Raw genomic sequence first — 10,986 nt, forward strand, 5'->3', positions numbered from 1 at the left:
AAAAGTAACACTCTATCAATCGCTCACTAATTAAAAAGAGAGAGATCTGTTCGTAACCAAGTGATCACGTTTGTATCACCAAGTGGGGGCAACCTAACATTAGGTGCCTCTGATGTGATACAGTAGATCTGTGTGGTGTTCTCACCAGAAATGTCTGCCCAGAATCGAATTGTAAGAAAACAGACCATTCCAAATGTAGAACACACTCCAAGGCAAATGGTCTTTACTTTTCAAAGGATGAACCTTCAAAAAACAAGGACGGCCAGAGGCCTAGTCCAGATGAGAAGAGACTAAAGAGGTAAAACAGTCCAATGCAATGCATGACCCTTGACTGAATCCTGTATTGTTGTTGCTGTTAGCTGTCAGTCAGCTTGGCTTCGCAGTGACTTTTGGACAACAGAACAAAAGACTGCCTGGTATAATACCTTCTTCTCGATAGTTGGTAAAGTCAGTTTGTTATGATGCTGGAATTTCAAATTCCAGCAGGGTCACCCATGGTGGACAAGTTTTAGTGGAGGGAGGAAACTAAGGCAGATTAGAAAGAAAGGCCTGATCAGCTACTTCTGAAAATTAGCCAGTGAAAACCCTACGGAACCCTGCATTTGAGAGTAATAAATTTTATAAAGACGTTGGGGATAAAAGGGGAAATTTAAGTGTGTTAAATAGTGTTAACACAGTAAATGCTGGTAGTCTTTGGTGGTGTACTGGTATCGTGGTTGATTAGGAAAATTGGGAAGAGCATACTTAAGCATTTAGGGGTGAATCTCATGATATCCATAGTCTGCTTTGAGTTTGGCAAAAAGGAAATGTGTGTGTGTGTGTATGTGTGTGTGTGTGAGAGTGAGTGTTCTATTCTTTCAACTTCTGTGTGTCTAACATTTTTCCAAAATAATAGTGATAATGAAAATCTAATGTAGGTTTGCCAGTTCTGAGGAATAAGTAAAAGTGAACCCCAAACAAATGGAGGGGTTGGTTGAAGAAAACACTTTGGGAATAGGGCCTAGTACTTACAAAGCTTCGAGAGAAAAGACACCCTTACTGCCAGAAATTCAATGACCTGGGAACGTTGTGTATTGGGGGTAGGGGTCACTGTAGAGAACCAATAAGGCTCACAACCAAAATCACTGCCATCAACTCAAGTCCAACTCTTAGTGACCGGAAAGGATAGAGTAGAACAATCCCTGTGGGTTTCTGAAACTATTTGCAGGAGTTTGAAAGCATCACCTCTTTCCCATGAATTGGCTGGTGGTTTTGAACTGCTAACCTTGCAGTTTGCAGCCCAACTTATAACCATTACACCACCAGGGCTCCTTTACCAGGATACACAGTAAATTGGGGAGCTAACTTAAAGGAATTTACAAATATGTTAAAGAAATAAGGAATGTAAATTCTCTTCTGAAGATAAAAGTTATAGAAATAACCCACAGAATTATATCATCAGATTTGCCCTTTAGAAAGATTACTCCAAAGAGAAAGGACTGAAGAAAAGCAAGACTAGAGGAAGCTAGATAGGATATTCACAATAATTCAGGTAAAAGATTAGATAGCTGCTGGAACTCAGATAATAGTAAAGAACATGAAAAATAAAAAAGCTAACTATAATTCCAATCTTTCTTAGCCTTAATCTTTTTTCAAGGAGTCCAGGCAGCACAGCGGGTTGTGAATTGGGCTGCTAACTGCAAGGTTAGCAGTTTGAACTCACCAGCTGCTTCTCTAGTAATGATGTACAGCCTCAGAAACCCAAAGCGGCAGTTCTACTCTGTCCTATAGGATCCCTATAAGTTGGAATCTACTCAATGGCAGTGGGTAATCTCTTTTCAGTGTTCCAGGCCCAACTCCCTCTACCAGACATCTTTACCTTGGCAGCTCATAAATCCTTGAAATTCAGTTAAGTATAAAACTTAACCTTACTATGCATCATCTTTACCCCACTGTTCCACTAGCACCAAGTTATTCTTTTTCTAGCTTCGTTTATAGCAACACCATTTATTTAACTTCTAATGCCAAAAACCCTGAAACCAACATAACTCCATGACATTTTTACAGTCTCCAATGTCTATACCAATTTGGACTGTCCTAAGAATTACTCTCCGAAATACACTCCAAACCTTTGCCTTGTTCTCCAGTCCATCTACCCCTGCTCTAGTTCAGGATTTTATTTGTAGATTAGATTACTGAGAACATCTACCAAGAGTCCTGAGTCCTAATTACACTCAACTCCAGAATCATCTTTCTAATATCACCATAATTCTGTGACAGCAACATATATTGAGTTTGTCAAGTATGAAAACCCTCACTGCCTGGCCCCACAGTCCACCCATCAGTTTAGCCAAGTTTTAAAAATGGGAGGTATGGGTATTAGAAATGACCAGAGTTTGAACTTTTTTAATTATTAAAAAGTTTTAATTTTACTTCATTAAATTCATAAGAGAAAAACATCATAAAACATGGTATATCACACATTATTCACACATAAGCACCGACTCCTAGAACTTTCTTTTAGTCAAAAAGTCGTCTGTTTAAAAATAAAAGTCCCCTATGGGAGAGGGGGAAGTGGGGGGAAAGGTAGTGGTATTAACAAACCCAGAGACAAGGGAACAACAAGTGATACAAATTGGTGGTGAGGAGGGCATAGGAGACCTGGTAGGGTGTGATCAAGGGTAATGTAACCAAAAGGAATTACTGAAACCCAAATGAAGATTAAGCATGATAGTGGGACAGGAGGAAAGTAAAAGGAAATAGAAGAAAGAACTAGGAGGTAAAGGGCATTTATAGGAGTCTAAATAAAGGCATGTACATATGCAAATATATTTATATGAGGATGGGGAAATAGATCTATGTGCATGTATTTATAGGTTTAGTATTAAGGTAGCAGATGAACATTGGGCCTCCACTCAAATACTTTCTCAATGCAAGAATACTTTCTTCTATTACATTGGCATTCTATGATGTTCACCTTCCCAACACAACCGCTGAATACAAAGTGGATGAATAAGCAAATGTGGTGAAGAAAGCTGATGGTGCCCAACTATTAAAAGCTATAGCATCTGGGGTCTTCAAGGCTTGAAGGTAAACAAGTGGCCATCTAGCTCAGAAGCAACAAAGCCAAAGATCAGGTATCAGGCATCATCAGAACAAAAAATTATATCATAGTGAATGAGGCAGGGAGTGTAGAGTGGAGACCCAAAGCCCATCTGTAGGCCACTGGACATCCCCTTACAGAAGGGCCTTGGGGAGGAGACAAGCCAGTCAGGGTGTGATGTAGCAATGATGAAACATATAACGTTCCTCTAGTTCCTAAATGCTTCCTCCTACCCCACTATCATGATCCCAATTCTACCTTACAAATATGGCTAGACCAGAGGATGTACACTGGTACAGACATGAACTGGAAACGCAGGGAATCCAGGGCAGATGATCCCTTCAGGACCAGTGGTGTGAGTGGCAATACTGGGAGGGTGGAGGGAGGATGGGTTGGAAAGGGAGAACCAGTTACAAGGATCTACATGTGACCTCCTCCCTGGGGCATGAACAGAGAAGTGGGTGAAGGGAGATGTCGGACAGGGCAAGATAAAACAAAATAATAATTTATAAATTATCAAGGGCTCATGAGGAAGGGGGACCAGGGAGGGAGGGGGAAAATGAAGAGCTGATGCCAGGGGCTTAGGTATAGAGCAAATGTTTTGAGAATGATGAAGGCAATGAACGTACAAATGTGCTTTATACAACTGATGTATGTATGGATTGTGATGAGTAGTATGAGCCCCTAAGAAAATGATTAAAAACAGAACAAAAACTCCCCAAATCTGTTGCATTTTTGCCATTAACATACCCCCTTCAACTTTTTAAGATACAATTTTGTTAATTTCTTTTTTTTTATTTTTAATTTTAACAATTTATTAGGGGCTCATACAATTCTTATCACAGTTCATACATATACATACATCAATTGTATAAAGCACATCTGTACAGTCTTTGCCCTAATCATTTTTTTCTCTTTTCTTTTTTTACATTTTATTAGGGACTCATACAACTCTTATCACCATCCATACATATACATACATCAATTGTATAAAGCACATCCATACATTCCCTGCCCCAATCATTCTCAAGGCATTTGGCTCTCCACTTAAGCCCCTTGCATCAGGTCCTCTTTTTTTTTCCCCCTCCCCAATTTTGTTAATTTCACTTATGTAAAAAATATCTACCAAAAACCTGGGCCATAAAGCTTACTGTGAACATTATTTCAAATTAATCTACTCTCAAGTTGTCTCAGAAAAAAAAAAAAAAGGTTTACCTCCAGGCTTTATTTTTCTGCGATTGTGAAGTTGGCCAATTAACAAAACTGTATGAATTACGTCTTTTGTCATTCATTTAGTGAATTTTAATTCGGCTCTAAATGCTACAATTCAATGGTGTGCTACTGGACACATAGAAAAAGAAAAAAATCGAAGTTACTCTTATTGAATAACAAGATGTTGAAAAACAATAGGGGGGTAAGGACAGAAATGGATGAGATTCTGCAAATGGTGAATAGGCTTGAATCTTCAGTTTTCCTCAATTAAACCCTCAAATATGAAGCGAAATTACCAATCGGAGACTAAGCTTTCAAATGTAAAGGAATGCATGCACTGTAAATAAAGACAGAAGGAATTATTCCCAACAGGGGGATTGATCCAGATAACTGGTTTATGCTTGAAATACAACTTTTTGTTTAAATAAATCACTTGTGAAAAAATTAATTATGAAATCAACTGCATACTTTCATGTCTTCTCAAATAGCATATTTTGAAAACAAGGTAACCATTTCTTGGTAGTTTAGTTTCTCCATTATAATCATCAGTTATTAAATGTGCTGTTGTAATGATACTCTCAGGTGCGGAGGAGTTGGTTGGCCCCCTTCAGTAAGGAGCCTTACATTATATACTAGCTCTTTTACTAATTTGTAAGCAACGTGTGCATGCTTGTGCACTCCTTCTTTGTTTAATTAGTATGGTATTTCTCTTTTTTTCCCAACCAGTCACTGCTCTGACATGTTTCCTTTGGAAATCTCTACATGCACTATCTTGAGGAGCTCTGGTGGCAGGCATAGCACTTACAAATTAGGCTGTGATCTACAAGGTCAGCAGTTGGAAAGCACCAGAAGCTCTCTAGGAGAAGACTGGGCTTTCTAATCCCATGAAGAGTTAGAGTCTTGGACACGCACAAGAACAGGTCTACCATGTCCTGTATGGTGGCTAGGAGTCAGCATCAACTCAAGGACAGGGAGTTACAAAGTTATACTCGTACACCTTATTTTGGAGCCCTGGTGGTGTAGTGGGTTACGTGTTGAGCTGTTAACCCCAAGGCTAGCAGTTCAAAACCACCAGATGTTTGTAACGAAAGTAGGCTTTCTACTCCTGTAACGTTACTGTCTCAGAAACTGACAGGCAGTTCTACCCTGTTCTACAGGGTCACCATGAATCGGAATTGACTTGATGGCAGGGAAGTTTGGGCTTGGGTTTATTTGTGAAGCAAGCAGCAAGTAAGCAAATGACTTTAAGACCTTTTTTAACTGATACTCTAATACAGCAGTTCTCAACCGGTGGGTCACAACCCCTTTGGGGGATCGAACGACCCTTTCACAGGGGTTGCCCAATTCATAACAGTAGCAAAATTACAGTGATGACGTAGCAACAAAAATAATGTTATGGTTGGGGGATCACCACAACATAAAAACTGTATTAAAGGGTTGTGGCATTAGGAAGGTTGAGAACCACTGCTCTAATGGGGGAGGGGGGCAAAAACCTCTAACTTTCACTTATTGACTCCTACTTGGTAAGACTATATCTGGAGGTCACACTGGAGTCATTCAAGCTAACATTGTTCTTTCTCCAAACTACATCAATCTGTGCTGAATACAGCACCAAGCAAGTATGCCAGCTGTTTATAACATTTGTTTTTAATACTGTGAGTTAGTGATTTGTTCTCTAACTCAAATAAAAATTTTAAACACAAATTAATTTTGAAAGAAAAACTTTACATGAAGCTATGAGTTTATCCCATGTACACGAAAGGTTCACAAAAACCAGATCTCTTGAGACAGAAAGCAGTAATTACCTAGGGCTGGGAGTAGAATGGGCAAATTGGGGAATAATTATTAATGGTTTCTTTTGGGGTGATGAAATGTTCTAAAATTAGGCTCTGTGACACACTGAAAGCCACTCACCTGCACACTTTAAGTGGATGAACTTTAAGGTATAGTAATTTTATCTCAATAAAGCTCTTAAAAAAAAATAGGAAACATGAATTTCAATCATTAACTGATAGAAAAAGCAGTGTGATTAAGAGTAGATTTTGCAAAGTTTGCCATTTCATGACTTATGTAAGATTTTAATTCTGACATTAAAAACTTTGAATTACTTATTCTGAACTAGTTTGTTAACTTGCCCTGAATAGATAAACATTTCAATTGAATAATCTTTTCCTGGTAAACTTCAGATCATTTTACCAGTCACAATTTTGAAAGCAATAAAAAAATTTCGGAGAGCCAAAAGTCATAGGACAAAGCAAACAAACATTGAGAACAAAATAAAATCGACAGTTTTATCCTGATGCATTCCTTATAAATAAAATCATTCTCATTTTTCATTTCCTTTCTAAAGGACTGCAGATTATACTTTCTCTCACACTGTTAATGTAATAATTGAGAAGTTACCACAGTAAAACTTAAAATTAGCTAAATCGCAAAAATGTACACACCTTAACTCCACAAATCACAATCAGCTATAATGCAAAATCTGCACATAGTTTTACCAAAAACTATCCTGGGCAATCATGATCACTATAATGATCAAGTAATAAATCATTTCTAGGGAACTCGACTACAAATACTGTGAAACAAGCAAATCCCAAGAAGCCATCTGTTCCATCACAGGTGCTTAGAAATCATTCAGAATCTCACGGTGCTTTTCCAACTAAACCCCCCGCCTCTCTCTGCCCCCCAATTTTAAAGTCACCCTGAATGTCCGTCAGACATCGCAGGCTAATTTACAGCAACAACCCATTTCTCAGGTTACCACAAATAAGTTATCATGTCATCGCTTGCCTTGTAAGCATTCACTTATGTATACTGTCCTGAGTTTGACAAATCGGAATTACGGCCAATTTAGAAAAGTCAAAGAATAAAAACAACTCTTGGAGGAGTATGGAAGGCAGGCCTCTTATTTATAAAATAAGACTATTTTTTAAGTGGTGTTTTTAAAAAATTTTTGTTTTAGTTTCCAACTCGGTTCGGTCAAAATTCTAAAACTACCATCCCTGAAGCCCAGCACCTGGGCAGACGGGTGGCTACGAAGGGGCAGGGGCAGGGGCAGGGGCAGGGGCAGGGGCAGGGGCAGGGGCAGGGGCAGGGGCAGGGGCAGGGGCAGGGGCAGGCAAAGTTCTCCGTCCGCGACGGGAGGGGCGGGCGGCCTGCCCGCCTGCAGAGGGGCAGCTGCGGACCCGAGGGAAACGGATTGGGGGACCAATGAGTGCGCGACGTTCAACTGGGAACATGGGAACACCGAATTCTTCTTTGCGCCAAGCCTTTCCCGAGGAGACTCACAACTTAATCGTAGATTCTTTCGCTAGAATCAGAAAAGAGACCGAAGGGCCCGGCTGGAAAACACAACGGGAAAGTTTGGGAGCAGCTTTTAAAGGGGGCCCGGTGGAAGTTCCGGATCCCGGATCCGGAGGGGCGGCCGCGGGCCGGGTGGGAGCCCAGCCGGCGGCCGGGACGGGAGGCTCGGGGGCGGGGAGGGGGTTAAGAAAGAGGCGGCGGCGGCGGCGCTTCGGTCCGGTCGACGGCGACCGAACCTCCGTCCGCTTGGGGCCCGGGAGGAGGAGACCGAGGGGGTGGGGTCTCGAGTCCTCTTCTCCACAGGAGGTCGGCGTGAGGGTGGGCCGCGAAGCCTGGGAGACCCACGGGGGCCCGCCCGACACCTACCTGCGGGTCCCGGGCAGCCGCCCCGGAGCGAGGCCTAGTGCATCGCCGCCGCCGCCAGCCCTCCACGTCGCGCCGAGGCTGCTGCTCTGAGGCCGCCGCGCCGCCCGGCGAGCCCGGGCCCGGCTTCCCGCCCCCGCCCCGCGCCGACCGGTCCGTCGGGCCCGTGGAGCTCAGGGCCGCCCTCTGGAGCCCAGCTCCGCTCGCGGGGTGAGAGGCGGCCGCGGGCGGCTTCCTCACGTCTCTCCCGGGTGTCCTGTCAGCCAGCAGTTCCCCCCGGGTCCGCAGCGCCGCCTCCGCCGCTGCTGCCGCCGCCTCTCCCACATCCCCGGCCTCCGGAGGAGCTGCCGCCGCGCCGCGCCGCGCCCAGCGCCCCTCGCGTTTCTGCTTCCTGCTCCACTGCTTCCCTGCACCGCGCCGGCCCGGCCGGGCCCGGGGAGACTGTGTCGGAGGCCGCCGCGAGGCCGCCGCAGCCCCCAACCCACAATCCACCGCGCGGCCCGCCGGGGCGGGAGGCCGGGGCCGGGCTGAGGGGAGCGCGCCGCCGCGGGAGACGGGTTTCGGCGCGGGCAGCGGTGCCCGCGGACGCGAAATGCCCGGCGCCTGGGCTACGGCGCCCGCACGCCCAGACCCGGCTCCCCGCAGAGCGCAATTCTGCCCCACCCCTCGACCCCGAGTTCCCGGAAACATCCAGGAGCAGCCAGCCTTCCTCGGGACGGGGTCGTGGTCCTCCGAGTGACCCTCACCTGCCCTCAAGGTCAACCGATTCCAAACGCCCTCATTGGCACCCAGGACCTCTTAAAGCAGCTATTTCCACAAGATGCCACCTCCCCCTTTCACCTCAAAACAAACGCTGCTCAGTTTCCCGAATAAATGTTCTTTCAGAGCTAAGTGGTCATCGCCCTCAGCAACCTCACTGGGCTCTCCATTGAGACTTCGACCGGACCCAGACCTCCACGTGTACCCCCTGCTCCCAGGTGCGTGTACCTCATCCTGATTCCGCCTCTGCCAATAAAATAGGATCCTCAAGAAGGGAATGTCTTAGATGGGGGGGGGGGGGCGGTGTTAAAGAAAAGAGGGAACTGTCTTCATTCATTTGAGTATTTATGTCTCAGTTTTAGGAACTTTGAAGCTACCTTTTCCCTAAAACGAAGTTCCAGACATTTATACGTTCAGTATGTTTTCACAAATCGAAATTGAAAATGTAACTCACAGTTGGAAAAAAAGTTTCATTTTTAAAAAATGACTGAGAAATGCAAACATAAACCTATTTGTAAAATAACATATTGCCCACTAAAGAACTAATGTTGGAAGGCAACAACAACATAGTTGAAATGAAATTCTTTTATTTTATTAAATTCAATCCTCCACAATTTTGTAATTAGGAAGGTAAGAAACCCAATCTCCATTATTAAATAAAGTACTAAAGCAGTCCTTTTGAACCTCTGATTTAATCATACTAACCCAGATAGGTTTAAATTATGATAACATTAAGGAAACGATGAGTCACATTTCATGTAAGAACAGAGAAACAAATCATTTCACTCTTAAGTCTTCAGTTCATAGAGATAGGAAGAAATGGATCAGGAAGTCAACAACAATTCAAAATCTAAAGCTTGACTAGTTCATTAAAAACTTATATTTGCTATTATAATGCCCTCCTTGCTGTCTTAAGACCGTTCTTCATGTAGTGTCCTGCCACTTAAGAGTTTAAACTGAACAAGTCAACAATTCATATATTGCAGTCTGAAGCCGGTTTATACTTATGCAATACTGTTTTCTCAACAGTGTTATAAATTCAATACTATTGGCTAAAATAATGAAACTATCAATAGAATTTTCTTTATGTCCTAGGCTGGATGATTTATAATGTCCTCTGTCAAAATGATAATGATAGTCTCTAAAGTGAACCAGAGATGTACGTAAATATGAATGGATTAGGGGCTCACACTTAATTTTAGCCCCAATCTAAGAACAATTAGTTCTTATAATATGGTCCTACTCCATACTTGCCCTCATGAAGAAATCACTGAAGCTATGAGTGTTACAGCAAAGTGTGGTGAAGGTGCCCTGCTATCAGAAAGTATAGACAAGTCTAAAGGCTTGTCTTCAAATAAGTATTTAAGTGAGGCATCAACTAAGTCCACGTGGAAGAAGCACACCGTTGATTCTAAGGATTGTAAATAATCAAATCCAAATCTGAAGGAGGGATTGGGATCAGAGCTTAAATTATGAACCCGCTGGTTTGCAGAAGGCTGGGGATGACAGTGGAAGGCCAAAATCCATTTTCAGGGTCCGCACATGGATTAAGGCTCTGGTGACTCCCCTCTGAACATAGACCAGGGATGCGAATACCTTTGCTGTCAGACAGAGCACATGGGAAAGTCAATTATGGCAGATGTAGTTAGGTTAAAATGTAATACCTTATCCTTTGATCTCCCTTTAGACACATTCTAAAGTTTTTTCAGTTGTTAATCTCTGTTTTCAATTGAGGTTTTTCTGTTTCATCTAGTCACTGTTGGTGTTTTTTTTTTGCGTGTGTTTTTGTTTCCTTCTTGTTTTGCATTATTTTCTGTGGATGAAATCCAGGTTAAGGTAAATCTCCAGGGACAGTAACTGGATTTGCAATTACCTGGGGGGATGACAATGAGGTTTCGGGGGTGGGGGTGGGTGGGAAATGGGGAGCTAACAACAATGAGTATAAGAAGAAAATGTCCTGAAATAGATTGTGGTGGTGATTGCACAACTCTTAATATGCTTGAACCTTTAAATGTATAATAGGTAAAGTATATGCCAATAAAACAATTTTTAAAGGTTTAAAAGAGCCCTGGTGGCACAGCGGTTACTTGTTGGGCTGTGATCCGCATGGCCAGCAGTTCAAAATCACCAGCTGCTCCTCAGGAGAAAGACTGGGCTTTCTACTCCAGGAAACAGTGACAATCTCAGAAACTCACAGGGGGTCACTTCGAGTCAGCATGGCAATGGCAATGAGTTTGGTTTTAGATGTAAATATATATATCCCA

At 43.1% G+C, this 10,986-nt stretch overlaps 1 protein-coding gene across 4 annotated transcripts in view; it reads right to left on the reverse strand.

Annotated features, from left to right (window-relative positions):
• VPS54 (VPS54 subunit of GARP complex) overlaps positions 1 to 8,795 on the reverse strand; it is a 92,436-nt gene extending 83,641 nt beyond the window's left edge. For 2 of the 4 annotated variants that reach the window (XM_075535705.1, XM_075535708.1), the window contains exon 1: positions 7,967 to 8,107. The gene's annotated coding sequence lies outside the window, so the exon portion shown is untranslated. Of the gene's footprint in view, positions 1 to 4,297; positions 4,414 to 7,966; positions 8,108 to 8,709 lie in introns of those variants that run through there. The other 2 variants (XM_075535706.1, XM_075535707.1) reach the window with 2 other exon arrangements.
• Positions 8,796 to 10,986: the final 2,191 nt, after the last annotated feature.

The sequence above is a fragment of the Tenrec ecaudatus genome, chromosome 17 (genome assembly GCF_050624435.1).
Source record: "Tenrec ecaudatus isolate mTenEca1 chromosome 17, mTenEca1.hap1, whole genome shotgun sequence".
NCBI lineage: Eukaryota > Metazoa > Chordata > Mammalia > Afrosoricida > Tenrecidae > Tenrec > Tenrec ecaudatus.